Below are 21,418 nucleotides of genomic sequence, written 5' to 3' on the forward strand. Positions count from 1 at the left end.
TAGCTAGGCTTAGAATTCTATTTTCTCTAGTTTTTAATGCTTTAATTAATTGTTTAATTTAATTTAATTACTGGTTCGTGGTGTTTGCCTTTTTTTCTATTGGAATGTCACTAATTTATAAAAGTTCTTAGTACGTTAACCTCTTATCTGTCATAATTGATGCAATGTTTCCCTTTTCTTTTAATTTCCTGAGTTTCATTTTCAGAATTTTAACAAAACACTTTCTACATAAAAATCGGGAGGAAAACATTACTGGAAGAAAAACCTCTATATATAATTTGCTAGAAAGTAGAATTTACTAGAACGTCCCTTTCTATCCTCCAGCTATCTTTGATGCAAAAAGCAGAAGGGACACTTTGAGAGTACTTGATAGCATGCAGAAAAACAAAAAGAAACCACTCCATTGAATATGCGGAGCTTCACAGTGCTCAAGGCAACTGCATAGCAAATAGTCATCGCACACATACACACAGACACTAACCATAAATATTGTTTGCTAACAGAAGGGAGAATAAGCAGAGAGACATGTCATTACATGAGATGACATGACTACTGGTTTAAATGTCTCCCTAAAACTGGAAAACGGACAGACACAAAACACAGAAACCATTAAAATGAGACATTTCTCAGCCTCATCACAGGCAAAACCAGATACAGAAATGATGGGAATGTAACATGAGACAGACCAACAGCTGCAGAGAAAATAAAATAAGAACCTAGCTGATGAAAAGAAATATTCAAAAAAAATTCGACTTGCAGAGTATTGGTGAGTGTGTTTTTAACATAAAGTCTACCTCAGTGTAGTATGAAACATAACCTTTTTCTCTTCTGTCACAGAGCACTAGTGACTTTTGATGTTTTTCCCCCTTCTTTTCTTCTTTTTTTTGTACAGAATCAATATGTATTTGCCTCTTATTTTCCTTTTCTTAGGAACAACCACCAGGACTGACTTAAGCATTACACAGATAGACATACCAAATTACAGAGAACAGGTATCTACTGTTCTAAAAACCTGGAAACAGAAAAAATGACAACCTAAAATCAATTTGCTCCTACCACTTTTGAGAAAAGTAAAAACATAAAATATAATTTTATTCTCAGATTAGAATAAAAAATAGAATGCTCCCTGGTTCCTGAGAAATTTTTAAAACTTTCATATAATCACAATTTGTAATGGTTGAAAATTATTATTGGTACTTGAACTTTACTTCCTCCCACTAATAATAATAATAATAATAATAATAATAATAATAGTAGTCGTAGCAAACACTCATAGAATCTTCATAAAACAACCAGCAATGGGCTAAATGCTTTACATTGTGTCTTAGTAAATTTTCACAACTTTGTGTTATTATCCTGCCTGTGTCTAGAGATAAGAAAGTGAAGATTAAATCACTTAAGCCACTTGTCCAAAGTCACGCAGATAGACAGTGGCAGACCCAGGATATGAATTCAGGTACAACCGGTGCTGAAGCCTGAGTTCCCAACCATTGTTCTAAGGGCTTCTTACACTGGAAGGATCCCACAGCATTACTCACCCTGGGTTCACATAAAGCATGTACCCAAGCATGTGTTCACAGGTGTTTCCAGTAGGTTCATTTCTTTCCATCTGTGTGACCTCAGTGGTCCAATCTTCCTTTCTCTTACCTGGATGATCATATCCCCCCAACCTGTCTCCTAGATGCCATCTCTCAGCACTCAATCTAGCCCAAACTCTACACTGCCACCTGAGTCATCTTTCTAATACATGGGAATTGATCTGCTCCAGCTTAAAGATCACTGACATAAGGCATGACTAAAACAGATGAAGAAGCTAATACCTAAAGATGGTAAGTGCTATTCCCTAGGTCATTTTTCTAAGAATTGGAAAATCTGCTGGTTTCTTAGCCTGTGCCTGAACTATTGACTACATAGTGTTAGAGTAAAAAGTAGCATTTTTGCTACCAAATTTAGAATCTCAAACCCAAGTATTTGGATGTCTATGATAGTCTACCAAATGCCTATGTCGTCTACATATATGCTCAAATAATTCTTCAGCTTCCTTTTTCTCTGATTATTGTCATTTGTTAATAAGGAGAAGATGGGAGACGGAACCAAAGCCAGGAAGTTGGCAACCACCAGCTTGCCTTACGGTGCTGCCTCCATATGCTCACAAGGAAATCTCTGCACCTGGCCTAGCTTCTGTGCTGAGCCACAAAACAAACATGAATGCTTACTTTTTTTTTTTTTTCTTTCTTGAGAATTGAGAGAATATGCTTCATTACATATATTTAATAGACAAGTCATATGTTATACAATCATATATAAAAATATATCATAACTCTATATTGTGTGCTAATAATTTTATAAATAATAGCTTTAATCCCCTGATAGATTGAACGCGACCCCATTCCTGTACTTATTCTATTCCATGTTCTTATTAAAATAGCAGAGACATGTGGCCAGGTGCAGTGGCTCACAGCTGTAATCCCAGCACTTTAGGAGGCTGAGGCAGGTAGATTACCAGAGGTCAGGAGTTTTGAGACCAGCCTGGCCAACATGGTGAAACCTCATCCCTACTAAAAATACAAAAAATTAGCCGGGCATGGTGGCAGGCTCCTGTAATCCCAGCTACTCGGGAAGCTGAGGCAGGAGAATCACTTGAACCAGAGGCAGAGGTTGCAGTGAGCCAAGATTGTGACACTGCACTTCAGCCTGGGTGACAAGAGCGAAACTCTGTCTCAAAAATGAAAATAAAAATAAATATATATGTGTGTGTGTGTGTGTAAATTAGCCAGGTGTGGTTGTGGGTGCCTGTAATCCTTGCTACTGCAGAAGCTGAAGCAAGAGAATCGCCTGAAACTGGGAGGTGGAGGCTACAGTGAGCCGAGATCATGCCACTGCACTCCAGCCTGAGTGACAAGAGTGAAACTCCACCTCGAAATAAAATAAAATGAAATAAAATAAAATAGCAGAAAAATGGAAGGTGTTCAATAGTTGACCAGTTCCTAAACTGTGCTGAAATACATCCTGTCACTAGATATGTATGGTATTACAAGCAGAGCGACTATTAAACCAACACACCAGACCTGTCTACATCAGGGATAGGAAAATGCAGCCTGCAGGCAAAATCCAGCCCACTGCCTGTGTTAGTAAATACATTTGATAAACACAGCCATGCTTGTTAGTTCATGTATTGTCTATGACTGCTTTCATGCTACAACAACTGAGTTAAATAGTGTAACAAACTGTACAGCCTGCAAAGCTGAAAATATTTACTAACTGGCTCTTTACAGAAAGGAGTTTGCTGACCCCTGGTTTACCTTGAATAAAAGCAATGCTTCTCTGGTATTTTCTACTAATGGCGGAATAAAATAAGAATATATTTCAGGGGAGTTATGAGCCCCGCTTAAGAAGCAAAGCGTTAAATGACTGTTTGCCCCATTACATCATTTGGGAAGTCATCAGTATCCCAGTGATGCTGCCATTCCTCAAAACTTTATAAAAGTCCTAAATGTAGCCTAGCATACCTTCTTTTCAATATTCTCAACTCTGGTAAATATTAGTATTTCTAAGGTAGATTTTTACTTTTAGTAACGTGCAAACTGTGTATAGCCCAAACTAGTACCAGCATTAAGTAGTCAGCTGTTGTAGCATGAAAGCAGTCATAGACAATACATGGTTTTTCTCATGGATAAATGATGACTACCTATTAATGAAGTGGGTGTTTCTATATGAGCATTCAACTAGTTCAGATATCAAGTGTGATGGTGAGATTTTGTGTGTCAACTTGGGTAGACTACAGCCCCTAGCTATTAAATCAAACACTAAGTATTGCTGTGAAGGTATTTGGTAGATGTGATTAAAATATACAATCCATTGACTTTAAGTAAAGATTATCCTAGATAATCTGGGTGGGCCTGGTTCAATCCATTCGAAGGCCTTAACAGCAGAGCTGAGGCTTCTCTGATAAAGAAATTGGACCTGCAGACAGCCGCTTCAGCTTAGACACAAGAGTTCCAGCCTGCCCTTCCTGATTAATGGCCCGCCCTACCCATTTCAGACTTGGCTAGCCAGCCCCCAAAATCCTGGAAGCCAGTTCATTGCTTTTCTTTCTCTCTCTCTCTCTCTCTCTCTCTCTCTGTCTCAGTGTATGTGTGCATAGCCTACTGATTCTGTTTCTCTAGTGGAACCCTGGTATATCAAGTCTAAATAAAAATGCTTCAAAAATAATTTTAGTCATTTTTTACAATTGTCATTTTAGAGAATACCAATTCCTTGGATAAAAATAGCTAGCTAGAAATGAAACTCATTACTGTACAGTCACTCCCTATTACATCTGAATTGCTCATTTCACTCTGGCAAAACATAAATTCTAAAATAAAATCATTTAGACAAAAACTACTTGAAACCATAGAGTACTGGTTTCATTCCAGGTGTCACTGAAGTCAGAAAAATCATTATGTCTCAGATAAACAATGGTGGTAAAAAGATGAATGAAATGATTAAAATTTCTGCTACAGGTCGTGCCAAATCACACTTAAAATAATTTATATAAAAATTGTAAAGAAAATGATTAACACATTGAAAAAATTTAATAAATTGTGGGGAGGCATCCAAAGGTTTCCTGGATCTAAAACATCAAAAAGATGAATAATTTGAGAAGCATTTAAAATTGAAGCATTCAGACCTGCCATGCATATATTATTATCCTGGCTTTAATAAAGATTAATAAGAATGAGAAGAAGCTCCTGGGGTCATGTTAGGTACCTACTGTGAGCTCACTAAACAGTAGCTATTACAGTTTCTACATTTTAAAGTCAAAATTTTATTCCAGTCATCTAACTATTGTTTTAATCAACATTTGAGATAATACCCTTTTATATTTTAAGTCATACTATTTTATATTTTTTACTTACATTTTAAGCTATTTTATAAGTTATAATTCTTTTGCTTTTATTTGGAAATAAAATAACCAATATAATTTATTTTCTCTTCCTAGAGTGAGGTCAGCCAAAAACAAGAAAGAAATTTAAAGCATCCTGGGAAGTCACCATATCCTTTTTCTCCAAGAAAATCTAGTTTTGCTTGTTTCTGTGTACCCCACAACACCTGTGTTTGACTATGTTTTTCACTTTGGATTTGGATTTTGGTGTGATATACACAGTTTCAAACAATGAATGGATAGAAAACTCAGTGACATAAATAAAGGTGGTATTAAAATATGCACAATAGGCTTCCTCTGCACAAATCTGGTGATTATTAATACATACTCTGCCAAAATATTTAAGTACCTAAATGCAGAATGTTTAAGGCTAGAAGATTATCTATTTATATTAAAAGCCTGAAATTTGGAATCTTCAAATTTACTTGCTAAAGTCATTCTAAAAATCTGATGGGATCTTGCTCAAACACTCATCAATCCCATAAGTTCGTTCATGTGAATTGAGCATATTTTTGTGGTTCTTTAAAAATCACTACACGTGGGAATTTAACCTAAGGAGATAATAATAGGTATGTACAAGTATTTATCTTCAAGGATATTCAGCAAAAATATATCTATAAATATATTATTTGCAAAAGCAAAAAAAATACAAAAAACTAAATATACAACAAGAAAAATGGTTAAATATTAAATCTCTATATGATATAATTGTATGCAGCCATTAAAAATCAAGTTACAAATGACGGGAAAACGATCACTACATTTTAGTTTAAAAAGCAAATTATATAAGTGTGTGTAGTTTGACATCTTTTGTTTAAAGTGTATAGATGATACGTTAGCTATCTGTATAGGTACATAAACATAAGTGTAGTTTCTGTAACACATATATCACTGAAAAATAGAAGGACAAACATTCCAGTAGTGCTCACCTCTGAATGGTAGAATTATGAGTGATTTTTTTTTCTTCACTACAGACTTGAAATGTTCTACTATATGTGCTAGTGGTGTATTTTAATCAGCAGGACAAAAGGTTTCTAAAGCATGACATAAAACTAGAATCCATTAAGTAGTTATCTTTGGAGGATAGAATTACATGGAACTTTTATTTTACACACTTTTTCCATTCTCTCTAGTCTTAAATATTTTTAAATGCACTTGTTTTATTTTGGTAACAAATAAAAGCATATATAGCTTTTAAAACAACCAATACAGGCTGTTTTCTAAAGCAGGAATTTAGGTGAATCTTTTTTTTAATTCAGTTTTATTTTAGTTAAAACAAGATATTTAAGAATAAGTTGACAGAATAATAGCAACAACAACATCAAGAACAAAATCCTCCTATCTTAAAAAGTTTTTCTAAAAGAACCAATGAGAAAAAGTATTTATATGTACATATGTAATCTGAATTCTAGTTTTAGAAAGATGGTACATGAACATGAAACAATTTGTACTGTTTACTACAATCACAAAATCCTGTATTAAATTATAGTTGTCCCTCCATGCCCATGGAGGACTGGTTCTAGGAATCCCCTCACCCTGTGGACCCCAAAAGCAGAGGATGCTCAAGTCCGTTACATAAAATGTCATAGTGTTTGCATATAACTTATGCACATCCTCCTGTATACTTTAAACCATATCTAGATTACTTATAATACCTAAGACAATATAAATGCTACATAAATAGTTGTTTTACTGTATTGTTTAGGGAATAATGAGTAAAAAAACAAATGCTGTACATGTTTAGTACAGAGGCAACCATGAATTTTTTTCAGAATATTATTTTCAATACGCCATTGACTGAATCTGCAGATGTGGAACCTGCAGATTCATGGGGCGGACGGCATTTGTTTCAGTGCATTTATGACTACATATGAATAACACATAGACCTATTCAAGAACCTAAAAGAGAATGAGAGGCACTTAGGAAGCCAACAAGTCTGATTTAATATGAGCAGAATGCATCTAAGCACTATGCTCCCCCACCCAAGCACTATCCTCCATCCTTCAGTGTCACAGTGGGCTGGTGTCATGACTTAATTGCTGAGTTACAGCTAATTATAAGGTAAATGGAACACTAAAAGAGAATTCACCCCAACCAATTAACTAACAGAGTGGTTATTAATTGTACTGGAATGTCCTACATATGCTAATTCAAACTTTATCACCCATAAAGACATCCATACAACCATGACTCTTTTTGTTCTATTCTTTTTCAAGCTTTATAACAGTAGAAATGACCCTGATGCAAAGCATCTATCTTGCTACCATGTAGCTGACATTCAGCTCTGTCCAATTGGACATAAATTTCTATGCCTCACTCTGGGTTTTAAGCAGTTACTTAAAACTGCATGATTACTGCATGGTAACAAATTGATAATAGCATAATAATTACATTAGAAAGAATGAAAGTAACATGTTAACTTGGATTCACAATGCTTATTGGGTTATATTATAACCCAATAATGCTACTAATCTGTTTCACCAGAGAGATGGATTAATTAGCAACTAATCAGCAATGCTCCTAAAACTAAGGTTGTAAAAACATAATTCTAGTTTTTGAAATCTTTACTTTTCTATTCTACTGTTAAAACTGTTCAAAATGCCCAGCTGCACCTTCTCAACATCAAGGAGTTACAAGCTATGCTTTGGATTCGATGCCAGTTGTATAAAACTACTACATGAACATGGCTGCAACTATGAGTTCTTCCCTCTGTCCTTCACTCTCTTGTAGCCACATGGAACCTTGTTTCCTAGAAAAGATTTAGGGATCAGATTTGCTCTCTCTTAGGCTAACAGCTTAATGTCTCTGGGTCAATTTTTCTTATCTATAGATTGAGAGATTTGGACTACAAGGCTCTTTTCACCTCTAAGACAAATGACAAATCTCTAATGACTACTCTAGCATAGCATTTAAGCGAGGAATCCAAAAACTTTTGCAACTCATATCACAAAGGGCTAATCTCACTAATAAATAGAGTTCTTAGAAATCAATATCACATTCCAGCCTGGGTGACAGAGCAAGACCCTGTCTCAAAAAAAAAAAAAAAAGAAAAGAAAAAAGAGAAAGAAATCAATACCTCTTTCACAACAGAATTCAAACCCACACTGATTACATTGGCAAAAATCCAAAAATTTGATAATATACACATTTTTTTCAGGTTTGCTTAAAATGAGGCAAACCCACATGCTGCCTATAATATCTATTATTACTACTACAACATATTATCCATTCTAAATGGTTAAATTTAATAACATTCTCATCTGGAGCTATTATGGCTTGTGTTATAACACCTATTTAACACAATGTCTGCAGTAGCATAAAAGCAGTTACTGGATTCCTAAATGTCACTCTTTCTCTGGTTTGAGGACAGTCCTTTAGGATCTTCAATAAATTTGTGTGCTAGCCATACCCTGTCATAGACTTACATGTTATACTTCTACCTTCCTCTAAGTGATGTTATAGAAAATAATAAGACAATATGTATAAATCACTAGAAATTCCTGATGATGGAGACAGGAGGCAGAGAAATTCTAGGCAGAAAAGGGCAGGTCTACGGCAAAGCCCCACTCTCAAGCTGAAAAACCTGAAACCATGGCCCAAAGTTAGAACTTATATCCCTGTTTTCCCACTCAAATATTCCCTTTTCCTAAACTGCCCATGGTCTGCCCCACCCTGCATCCTGTGCCTATAAAAACCCCAGGCTCAGCCAGCAGAGAGAGGAGAAGCAGCTGGACAACAGAGACTACAGCTGGACATCGGAGACAAGTGGCTTGACTTCAGAGACACAGCTTGAGGACGTAACTTTGGAAAAGAATCCGACTGGAGAGAGCCAGACTCCAGGAGATTACCTACTCCCGTGTCCCCTTTTCAGCTCTCCTTTCCACTGACAGCCACTTTCATCGTCAAGAAAAATTTCCCACATTTACCATCCAATTTGTTCGTGTAACCTTGTTTCTCCTGGACGCCGGGCAAGAGCTCGGGAGCCATGAGTGCAGATACAAAAGGCTGATACACTGGCCCTTTGCCCTCACTGGCAGAGAACAGCCACCTCACGTGAAAGGGTGGAGGGCCCCCTGAGCTGTTAACACTCAAGCCATCCGTGGACAGCAGAGCTAAAAGGGCTCTGTAACATGCCTCCTGGGGCTTCAGGAGTCGCAGGGACGCTGCCTGGATGCTGCCGCAGGGACGCTGCCTGGATGCTGCCGCAGGGACGCTGCCTGGATGCTGCCGCAGGGACGCTGCCTGGATGCTGCCGCAGGCACCCTGCCTGGATGCTGCCGCAGGGCCTGCACAGAGTTCGCTCCTGCCAGTGCCCAAAAGTGCTCGCTCCAGCTCCTCTACCCAATCACCTCCCACAAGGGGTGGAATGCAGTGGGTCTGAGTGGAGTTTGATCCTGCTGGTGCCCAAGTGGCCAGCAGACTCCAGTGCTCGTGCACCTCAGTTCCTGCCTCGTTTGCTCGCACACTCCCTCCCATGAGGAGTTGAAAGCAGCGGGCTGGGCAAACAAGGCACCCCTGTTGCAAGTCCCACGAAGGCATCAAGGAAATATCCTGCCTCAGTAGTGAGAAATACTAAGAAGTTTTGGGTGTATGTGTATACATACACATATGGATTGACTAATTTGTAAATTTAAGGTATCCTGATTAGCTAAATCCCAAATTGATAATCTGGAAATGAAAAATCTACTTTCAGTTTCACCAAAGATTTATCAAGATACTTTCTGTACCTTTGTTTTATAATCCGTAATCTATTTCTTAAATTGTTACGGAAACACCAGAGGTTTGGTCTAGGTCCTGCTGCGTGCCACACAGAAAGTCAATCACTAAGGTGGCAAGTATTGCCAAGGAAGAAGGCTTTAATCAGGTGCTGTAGCTGAGGAGATGGGAGCTCACTCTCAAATCCATCTCCCTGACTGACTAAAATCAGGGGTTTATATAGCAGGTAAGCAACGTAACGATGTGTAAAAAACCAGGAAGTTGAGAGGGGCAAAGAAGCAAACATGGTGAATGAGGGGATCTCTTGGCATATGGTGCAGTGATGTGGTTTCAGTTCTTTGATACTTTTTGTGAGAGGTCTAAAGGTCGTTTCCTGAGGAAGGAACTCAGAGAAATCAAATGTGTTTCAACATTTTTAATGCCAGAAGGGTCAATTTCTATGTTTATTAAAAAGAACAGCCTATGGGGCAACTGGTTTCAAAACAAGATATCTTGAAATTCTCTCATTTTTAAGGAAGATCAGGATAAATTACTGAGTTATGGGAATCCCCTGCAATTTATGAAGCAACTGTTCTAGAAAACTCTAAAGGCAGGGAGATGAGAGGATGTATGTTCTCCAGCTGTCTTTTTTCACACTGGTTCAGGCCTCACACGAACAGGCCTGGGAGCAGGAAGAAGTACAATGTGGAGGACAGCAAAGAAACACATCTTTCCTTCCCTTACTCCTCGACATCCAGAGGAGTAGATGGCAGGGAAACAATGGGCTGTGCTGAGAGGCTGAACTTCTTAATCTTACAATTAGTCCAAATATCTTAATTTGGGAGCAAAGAAACGTGTAGCCCCTACATTATCTAGCTCTACCTCCCATTCTAATCCTTCTCTACCTACCTCCACTCCTTTATTTCTTTAGATACAACTTCTACCATGAAACAAAGTAAAAACTGTCACTATGTTGAGTTCAGTGGTTATAATATATATTCAAAATAAGAAAAAAATAAACCTTTGAACTATGAGTGCTTATGAACTTAAGTAACATTAAGGATACTGGTCATTAATATAAATTTTCATGAATAGGATATATTTTAATAGATTTTTTGCAGTATGTTTTACAGTAATTATTTTCATCTTTATTCCTCACAAAAATCCTTAGGAAGGGATAGAAATTATCCTCACCATATTAGCATACCACTGGTATCACCTTTATCAACAAAAGAAAGTTTTTAAATATTCAGTTATTGGATTTAAGCTAGAAAGGATGAATGGCACCCAAAATTACTAAATTCATCCACTAACCCAAATTGTGATAGCATCACATAGTTCAGCTGCAATACTAATTAATTTGAAATTATTCTATGAGACTGTGTATCTGTACCAAAAAGAGTACAAATACAAAAAGGGCATTATTCACCATAGCACCACTACTTACTAGCAAACAAACATGTCAACTAACTACAGCTCAATGTCTTAGGAGAAGTCAATCACATCTAATTTTGCAGAGGTTCTAAATAGAACACCATTGTTTATGTTGTGGAGTGCTGGTTTCCTTAACTTTACCTGACAGAATTACAAAGATTTAGGAGGTTTAATCTCTCAAAATCTTATTAAAACAAATCCTATTACCCTGCCTCATTATTTGAAGTCACAGTGTATCTAATGACTTTTGTTTTACATGTACTAATCAGGCCTGGCCACCCACAGATATTTGTAAATTGCATTATCTTCTGTCTAACTAGCTCATAGTGTGTGAGGTGAGGGGGGTCGCCATAAACAGTTTCGGTGTGATTTACTTTTCCTAACTGCCGAAGCGCTCTCTCTGAGGGGGAAAAGATCTGCTATCTAAACAAGATAGTAGCTTGTTTTTGAGACAGGGTCTCATTCTATTGCCCAGGCTGGAGTGCGGTGGCACAATCTCAGTTCACCACAACCTCCGCCTCCTGGGTTCAAGCGATTCTCCTGCCTCAACCTCCCAACCAAGTAGCCATCACATCTGGATAATTTTTGTATTTTTATTAGAGACAGGGTTTCACCATGTTGGCCAGGCTGATCTCGAACTCCTGGCCTCAAGTGATCCACCCGCCTTGGCCTCCCAAAGTGCTGGGAATACAGGTCTGAGCCACCATGCCCGGCCTAGATTAATTGTATCTAGGAAATCATATAACAATATCTACTTTCTATATCGCTGGAGTACAAACATACAGAATAGCCAGTTTAAAGTAACTAGTGTAATTTTTTTCTTAATTTCAAAAGGATTGAGGTAAAAAATCCAATTCCATGATCTGCTAACAATTTTAACTATTATTTTTTCCACAGTGCTTAAAACAATACTTTAAGAAATGTTCAATGTTCCATGAGAACAATATCCACACCAGATGCAAAGTCTAAGGTTAGTTCCTGATTCCTGGAAGCTGGGAAAGTATGTATTTTATTTGTGTATTTGCTTAACAAACATTTATAGGGCTAATTATAGGCCAGATACTTTTCCACAGATTTTTAAAATATTATTATTACTCAATTCTCATAACTACCCTCTGAGGTATGTACTACTACTGTCCCCCTTTTACAGATGGGGTAACAGGTATAGAGAAGTTAAGGACTTACTCAGAATCATACGAGTAGTCCGTAGTAGAAGCAAGATTTAAACCCGGGTAGTTGGGATCCAAAGTTTGTGCCCCTAACCACTCACAATGCCCCCTCCACAATAAGCTGCCTCTTTTCAGGAGTACCAGAGACATTTTGCCACTTTAGGCAGTTATTATTCAATAATTGTGGACCTTCCTCAGGATATATGGATGAAAACAAAAGGCAAACAAAGTATATCTGTCCCTATAAAGTATGCCTATGGTGTTTGTATCATTCATCTGAACAGAGTTCTACATTACCATGTCCCAAAGTTCCTTTCACTAACATATTATGTAATATACTATGATTTGAATTTTCCTTAATATACCATGGACGGTTTTTTATTTCTAAATCTATCTCATTCATTTAATACTCCACAGTATTAGATTGTGTAGAGGCCTACGGATGTGGTTAAATAGTCTACTGATTTCTTCAGTTGTTATTATTCAGTTGTTATTACTGATTTTCTTCTGCCTTTTTTACAGGTCTCATTCCAGTAACTGCTTAATATCCCCTGTCAGTCTTCTTCAAAGGCTGAAGCCAGCCTCTGACTGAAGCCCAGCCTCAATGTTTCCTGTCTGGTGCCAGCACAGCTTGCCTGGACTTCTGAAAATTGCAAGCCCTTGCTCCTTGCTGGTCACCACGCTCCCCCTTTCTTTGTTGCAGACTCCCTCTTGCTGTGGTTTACCAGGTGCCCCTATTGCCCCTCATGCTTGTGTGCCACTTTGGACTTAATCTGGCACACTTAACTCCCTTCATCCACGCCTGAAGCTGGACAAGCTGAAGTGACTGCATCACTTTCTCAATTCTGGCTTCTGCCCACCAGCCTTGCTCTGCTTGGAGGAATTAGCTCTGCCTGGCCAGAACCCAAGAAGTAACAAATCAAACTTGCTCAATAGGTGGTAATTAAACTTCTGGCTCTAAAGCCCAGAGTAGGTTGTCAATGGGATTTCACAGTGGCTCCCTGACACTAAGCAAGGATGTAGTTCTACATCTGGTTTTAATTCTTAAACTCTAATAGGATTCTCAGAGAAGACAGTAAAGACTAAGACCAAAAAAAGTTGTTTTAAGGGGAAAATGACAGTAAGTACAAAAGATAATCTGGGGAAGACCTGGCATGTCTGAAATCAAAACATCTGTTACTAAGTGGATCGTGACTGCTTAGTTTCTAGGTGAGCTGAATAAAAATACTAACTGAACAATGATGTAGGCCATTGTCAAATCTAATCAATTTCTTGTTTCTTTGGTTTTTTTTTCCATCAGTCTAGAATCTTTAAGTAAGCCATTCAGAAGATGTGACACTATAGAATGATACTAACTGAGGAATAGAGTGGAGAGAAAGGGCTGAAGATGACTTCAGAAAAAGACCTGAAGCATAAAAAATGTTGATCTCACTCACTGATCTATGCTATATTTCTTTTTAAAATTAATATAAACATCCTTTTCTCCCCACATCCAATACCTATTAGTACACTAAATACTTGTTCCTCTAAGAAATGTGAAGTTGAAAAAAATTTCCCCCATTAAATGCGAATTATTCTGCTTACGACATTAGGATATATGCTCTCGCTTTAAAAATAGGAGGCTGCTGAATTCATCACTTGAGTATATTAAATAGACTGTGGAAGAGTATTATCCTTCTGGAAACCTCTTATCCCTCACTCTCATACCACGAGGGATTGCCAGTTAGGTCTAATGACCAGTAATATCCACAGCCATATGTAATCAGAAGACTTTCTAGTTCCTCTAAAGTGGAAAATAAATTGCTGCCAAGGCAAACCAAAGGGCATAGAGTTTTGTATGATCTGCCTCTACTTCTCTGACAGACCAAACATGCTAACTAATGACATCTGGAGAACAAGCTACGTCACGCAGCTTCCTCAGCGATAACTTTTTAAACACCTGGTTACAGATCTTTATCCAAGGGTGTAACTGAGTTACCGTGCTCCTTAGCCCTAAGCCACCTTGTCGGTTAACCCCAGTGTGCCATGCAAATATTACTTTCTATACATGCCATGATAATGGAAAAGGTTGGGAAGGCCTGAATTAATCTTTATCAAATATCTTACTTTGGCATAGCCCATACGGTGTCTTTGAAGAGTAAAAACATGTTTGAACTGGAAAGACCCCAGATAACTTTTTCTCAAATGGGACTCCTTCAAGTGTAAGTTCCATAGAACATTAAGATATGTTAAATTAATTGGGAGAAGGAATTTGAGAAATACTGGGTTAAAGTTTAAAAGTTGTTTTTTTTTTAAGTGCAGGATGCCTAAGACATTTGGATATGCTGAATGCAGTGTCATTCTCCAGCAGGAGGGTGTAATACAAATTAATATTTATTTAAAGATGGAGCTTTTAGAATATAGTTTTTTAAATGGTGGTGAAATGCACGTAAAATGCACATAACATAAAATTTACCATCTTAATCTTTTTTAAGTGTACCATTTACCACTGCTAAATATGCTCACATTGTTGTGCAACCAATCTCCAGAACTTTCTCATCTTGCAAAACGGAAACTTTATACCCTTTAAATCACAACTCTCCATTTCCCTCTCCTCCTATTGCCTGACAACCACCCTTAGAATACCTTTTGCAAGTAATCATTCACAAAACGTAATTTGGAAAATGGTGCTTTATATTTTATGGTTCATCACCTCATTTTACAGATGAGAAACAGGCCTGAAGATGTTAATAATTTGTACAACATCACAAATTAATAATGAACCAGGTCTTGAACTCACTGGACTTTAAGTCTGGCCTCTTTTCACAACACTCAGAGAAGAAAGCTGAAACAAGCTGCTAATTAACCAAATTCTATCACCAAATGTCCTGAAAGTTATTTGTATCTATCAGGTCCATTTCAAAGAAAGGACTGAAAGAATTTCCCCTACAGCCACGCTAAGTCCACAATTCTCCAGTGCAGGTACATAAAACATCAAGAAGCCCCAATTTAAACATGCCATGTCTTCCTAGAGCAGCAATTTCATTTGGTGATTAGAAGATTAACTGTATTATATTAAAGTAATCATGAATATATTGCAGGGTAAAGTGCAAAATTAACCTAATTTAAAAGGACTTCAAGGGTATAGTGTTTCAGCAGTGAGCTGCTTTTGCCTGTGGTCCAGCTGCCAAGGGCATCCATTCCCATCTCTGTCTCTAGGGCTTTTGAGAAGCACCAAACTGAAGTGAAGAGCCTAAAATACACACTAGGACCTGGGGCAAAGCTCAACAGGGGCACTCTGGTAACCCATAAACCAAACTGTGCTTCTACAGGTACCTGGGGGGTTCATATCAATTACTAAAGCTCTTAAGTACTTGTTTCTTGATGAGCACCCGAAGTCTCCACAGGAAGTAACAAGTTAGGGGGATCTTCCAGTTAACAATCAACCAAAGGAACACAAAAAGGAGTGATATTGTCTCTTGCTAGACATCAAGTTTATGATGTAAGGGGACAATTGACAGCAGAGGGGAAAAAATGAATTACATCTCAAGCTCCTATTTGGAATGTCCATTGGAAAATGGCATTTAAATTCCAGTATTTACTTCCTCTTTCTGCAAAATCTACATCCAGAAAACTTAAAATAGTTATACTGTATGCCCAATTAAATTCATTGTTGCAATGTACTTACTAAATTCCATTATATCTAACCATATTATAATAAAAAGTGAAAAATGTTTTCCCCTTGTCTTCTGAAAATTGTCCAAACAGGCAAGCCACAATCTTTTAAAAATAATTCTGCCAAGGGAGGAAGGATATATTTTCCTTTTTGATCATTAAGTTTTAAATTTTCGTCTACAGGCTACTGTCAACATTCTAAGCTTTTGAAATTATCAGCAGATTTTCAAATACAAAATATATAGTGAATATTCTTTCCTTCATTTGAGCTGTGCTGAAGCAGCTGGCTTGAAGCAGCTGGCAATCCAAGAGCAAAATGCAGCAGAGTGAAGCCAAGCGCCTCCTTGACTAGTATCACGTGCTAGTGCAAGGTCGGCTTTGCTTCCACTTGGCATTTCCTTTTAACCTGCCTCAAAAGATCCCTTCTCAGAATATCTGCATCAGTATGTTAATCCTGGCACTGGGTTCTGGGTATTCATTCTTTCCCCAGCTGCTCGCTGTTTCACACCCTCTAAAATCATGGCTCCCCGCGCCAAAATGAAAGGCAAAATGGCATATTAATTAAATACACAGAGAATGAGTGCCATGTAAGGTAAGAGGCATGTGCCGTGAATATTAATGTAACCCAAGCAATTACAATCATTTGAATCTACTTCCTGTGATAAAAGCCTATACAATCAGAGCTGGCACACCACGTTAGCTGCTCACTGCACAGAAAAGGATGCAGTTAACCTTGGTGAAGGTTAGGAAGCTCTGTTTTAGTCACTAAAAGGAGGCTTTCATTTTTCTAATAGAGTAAGGAACAACTCTGGATTTCCAACTCCCCAAGACAGCCAATTATTTTCAGGAGTGCTGCTCCATTATAAAAATAACTTTGAATTTGCATTAATTGAAGATGTGTAACATTACTGCAGATAGGTGGTGGTAAAGTAGAAAAACGTAGGATGAAACAATTTGTGAGAAAGTTTAAACCATTCTTAGCCATTGCTAGTTCATTTGTAAACAAATTACTCTGTACTTCGGTAAGTGGAATAATATAATAGTAATAAAAACAACTTAGTGCTAGATTGGAGCCACTACCTACCCTAAGACATAAAAATGAAATGCTTCTTATAAAAGAACAGTGAAAAAGAAAAAAAAAAGAAGAAAAATATGTAATTCATTATTTTTGAAATATGCATTTAAAATAGAAATAGTAATTTACCAAAATAAGACCAAGTATCCTAAACTGTGAACCCTACAATAACATATGATGTTGCTCTTTACTCTTTATAGTATAACTGAGGTTTCCAGAGGCCTAAATTATCAGACCTGCCAAATCTTTCTGTGTAGATCTTAAAAAAAAGAAAAGAAAAAGAAAACCCAACAAAACACTAATACGTAAGCATGAGATAGAAAATAACAGGAGCTTTGCCAGCTTCATGAAATTTCTCCATAGGCTATATCCCAGCTCAGCTAACACCATGTCAACAAATATCCACTGGATGCACAATGAAATGTCACTGTGCAGAATTTAAGAGAATTTAAGGGAAGCATCCTTGCTAATAAAGTTGAGACAAAGCATTGTAGCTGAATTGTCTGTTTTGGGTATGACAAAGAATGTATGTGTCTTTGACCAAACTTTAGTCAGGCTCCTCAAAATCCTCTTCCCAAGTAGGTCTCAACTTTTAAACTTTGTGTCCATCTTTGCAAAAATCTTTAGCCACAATCTCCCACCCTTCTGGTCACCCTCAAAATCTGACCAAATTCCCCAACCCCAACTATCCCCCAGGAGATAGCTAATCACTCTGGCCCACATTCAGCCAGAATCTTTTAGGTCATTTTATCTTCTCAGTAATTTTCAATCCACTGACACATACCTACCCACCCTGCTTCCCAGCTATAAAACCCCTACTTTTCCTTGTACTCAGAACCGAGCTCAGTTCTGTACTGGGGTCTCTTTTACCCTCCTGCAATAGTCCTGAATAAAATCTGCTTGTACAGCTTTAAATGTTGTCAAGTTCTGGTTTTCTTAGTCATTGTGCCACTTTGGAAAATAGTTCGGCAGTTCTTCAAAATGTACATAATAGAGTGATCACATGATCTAGCAATTCTGCTACTAGGTATACACTCATGAGGACTGAAAATACATGTCCATGCAACAACTTGTACAAAAGTGTTCAGAGAAGTATTGTTCATAAACCCAAAAAGTAGAAACAACCCAAATGTTCACCAAGAATGGATAAATAAAATATTGTATATCCATATAATAAAATAATAGTAATAGCAATGGAGCACTGATACATGTTACAAAATGGATGAACCTTGAAAACATTAGGCTAAATGAAAGAAGTCATTCACAAAATGCCAAATGTTGTATACTTCCATTTATATAAAATTTCTAGAATAAGCAAATCCACAGAGACAGAAAGTAGATTGTGGTTTCCAGAGAATGGTGGGAGGAAGTGGAAAGTAACTGCTAATGGGTATAGAGTTTCTTTCTGGGGTGATGAAAATACTCTAAAATTAGATAGTGATGATGGTTGCACAACTCTGTGAACATACTAAAAACCACTGAATCTCACTTTTCTTTTTTTTTTTTTTTTTGAGATGGAGTCAGTCTCACTCTGTTGCACAGGCTGGAGTGCAGTGGCACGATCCCGGTTCACTGCAACCTCTGCCTTCCCAGTTCAAGCAATTCTCCTGCCTCAGCGTCCTGAGTAGCTGGGGCTACGGGTGTGCGCCACCACGCCCAGCTAATATTTGTATTTTTTTTTTTAGTAGAGATGGGATTTCACCATATTGGCCAGGCTGGTCTCGGTAACTCCTGACCTCGTGATCCACCCACCTCAGCCTCCCAAGGTGCTGGGATTACAGGCGTGAGCTACCATGCCTGGCTGAATCTCACATTTTTAAAGGGCAGATATTACTGTATGTGAATTACATTTCAATAATGCTATTTTTTAAAAAAATTCATTACTACAGGTTCATTTGCTCAATATCTACTTGTTGAGAGCCAACTAAGTACCAGGCACTGGAGCTATAACAATACATAGACACGGTCTATGTCCCAGAGTTTATGGTTTTGTGGAGAAAACCTGGGTTTAAATCCTGGCTCAATACTTGCGGGAATCTGAGGAAGTATTTTACTTCCTCATCTACAAATAAGGTTTAAAGGCAAGTGATTGGCACACTGGAAGGACTTGCTAAATGTTACTACTAAATGAGTATAAAGGCAAATTAAAAATGTCAGGAGAGAGAAAAAACATGAATAAATTAGGAGGACTTAGTTTAGGAAGTAGGAGAAGGTATTTCTTCAGGAAATGACATTTGGGCTGAAATCTGAAGGATCATTTGGAGGGAGTCAAAGAATTTAAGGAACCTGAAGACCTGCAGACAAAGGAAAGTTTAAGTGCAAAGTTCCTGAGGCAAGGAAGAGTTTAAGGTATTTCAGGAACCATGGTCAGACGATACTGAACAAGTGAGGGAGAGAGAAGCAGGAGCCAGAACGTGCTGGGTCTTGAAGACCAAAATAAGTACTTTGGATTTTATTCTAAGTACAATGGAAAGTCACTGACGGTTTTTGAACAGAAGGATGGCATGATCTAAATTACATTTCAAAAAGATGACTGGCTGCTGAGAGGTGAAGAGCGTAGTACAGTCAGAAGGCCACTGCTGTGCTCTAAAGGAAATAAAATGATGGCTTGGATTATGCTATGGTAGAGATTCTAACAACCTTGACAGACACACAGAAATAAAAAAACAAGTACTTGCAGAATTCCTTCCTATTCTGCTCTATATATGCAGCCTGCACTGGATAGAATACAAAAGGAAGACTGAATTGGTATAAAGTGTACCATAAAAGGCTTCAGGCCAGGCGCGGTGGCTCACATCTGTAATCCCAGCACTTTGGAAGGCGGAGGCAGGCGGATCACGAGGTCAGGAGATCGAGGCCATCCTGGCTAACACGGTGAAACCCCGTCTCTACTCAAAGTACAAAAAAATTAGCCGGGCGTGGTGGCGGGCGCCTGTAGTCCCAGCTACCCTGGAGGCAGAGGCGGGAGAATGGCGTGAACCCGGGAAGCGGAGCTTGCAGTGAGCCGAGCTTGCGCAACTGCATTGCAGCCTGGGCGACAAAGCAAGACTGCGTCTCAAAAAAAAAAAAAAAAAAAAAAAAAAAAGACTTGAACCAAAAAGCCCTCAAATTTCTAGTTTTATTCCCAACTTGCTATAGAATCTTGGCAAATGCTTCCTCACTGAGACTCAGTTCTTTATCAGTATAATTAGAATAATAGCTTTTCCTCAAAGATTACAGTAAGACTTAACTGTCTTAATATATGTGAAAGTGACTGAAGAGCTGCAGGCAGTGTGCCTATAAGTGTTAGTCAGTTTAAGAGATACACCCAAAGAAAAACAAGATACACAATGAGATTAGTCATTTTTCCCCCTTTAAGGTCAAGGTGTGTTTTGTTTTAATGAGGATAAATTAAGTTTTTCAATATACCATGGCCTGTAGAGAACACAGTGGGGATCCATCAACTCCTGTTTCATGGCACGCACTTGCTGGGAAACTCTTCAAATTTTTGCAGGTGAATCCTCTCCCATAGACTTATCTCTGGGAAGCAAACAGTATTTTAAGAGAAAGCTTTTCCTTAAAGAAGTCCAGACCAGGGAATGTGCAGACCTGAAGAACAGTGTACATTTGCTATGAAACAGCTTTATGAAGCAACAAATAAGAGAACTGATTTTAGGAGATATTTTTGTAAAGTTCATGACAAAATTATCTGTATTATAGCATTAAAATTTGACCGAAGTAAATAAATTACAGTCAAATTTCACCTGCAAACCCCAACACTTTGGTCCTGCTGCTGGTGAAGACACCAGTGTACACATTATAGTCACCACTTTTCTGAAGGATGTTTGTAATAAGGGTACACTTGGGACTTTTCTCAAGTTAATTAAACAGTGTGAAAAAAGCAAAATCTTTTGAGACTTTGCTGGAAGCCCCTGACAGAAACCTACAGGGAAGTAGTTTTTTAATTACCTTGATATTTCATTAATGTTTTTCTGACTTTTCATAATACTTACATCATATTTATTAAATTTTTTTCATAATAATTACACATTTATTAAATTTTTTAGTTAAGAAAGCATTAACTAAAAGAAAAGCAAAAGAATATATGTTTATTTACAATATGTTAAGTAGGATAATGTAAGAGAAAAAAAACTTTTCCCATGTATATTGTCCCATAAATTTTAATGTTTACCTTCAATAGAAAAAGGTAGTAGTTTTTTCTTGTTGAATAAAATACCATATTAAAAAAACCAAAGGTAATAAAATAGAAAATGCCTTTAAATAAATGCTATATTATGTTGTCATAGCTATTGTTTAATTACTGAAGAAATATGAAGAAATCTAATTATTTCCCTAAATAGAAATTGAATGTTCTGAAAATTATTTTGCTTCAAATCTTATACAAGAACACTGATACACAGTAGTATAAGTAATGCCTGTTGGGAATTGCTATAAATGGCACATATTGGTGTTAAATTTCGTCCCCA

General features: G+C 37.5%; 1 protein-coding gene and 1 long non-coding RNA gene across 6 annotated transcripts in view; one reads left to right on the plus strand and one right to left on the minus strand.

The window, feature by feature from the left end:
• The window catches only part of ST7 (suppression of tumorigenicity 7), a 230,989-nt gene that overhangs the window by 148,984 nt on the left and 60,587 nt on the right, over nucleotides 1-21,418 (minus strand). The window lies entirely within an intron of this gene.
• On the plus strand, nucleotides 11,180-13,809 carry LOC105548442. Its single transcript, XR_001007387.1, has 4 exons — nucleotides 11,180-11,221; nucleotides 11,952-12,054; nucleotides 12,746-13,432; nucleotides 13,524-13,809. It is a non-coding gene; the product is annotated as an uncharacterized LOC105548442 (long non-coding RNA).

This window comes from Mandrillus leucophaeus, unplaced genomic scaffold (assembly GCF_000951045.1).
Source record: "Mandrillus leucophaeus isolate KB7577 unplaced genomic scaffold, Mleu.le_1.0 Scaffold1105, whole genome shotgun sequence".
Classification (NCBI taxonomy): Eukaryota; Metazoa; Chordata; class Mammalia; order Primates; family Cercopithecidae; genus Mandrillus; species Mandrillus leucophaeus.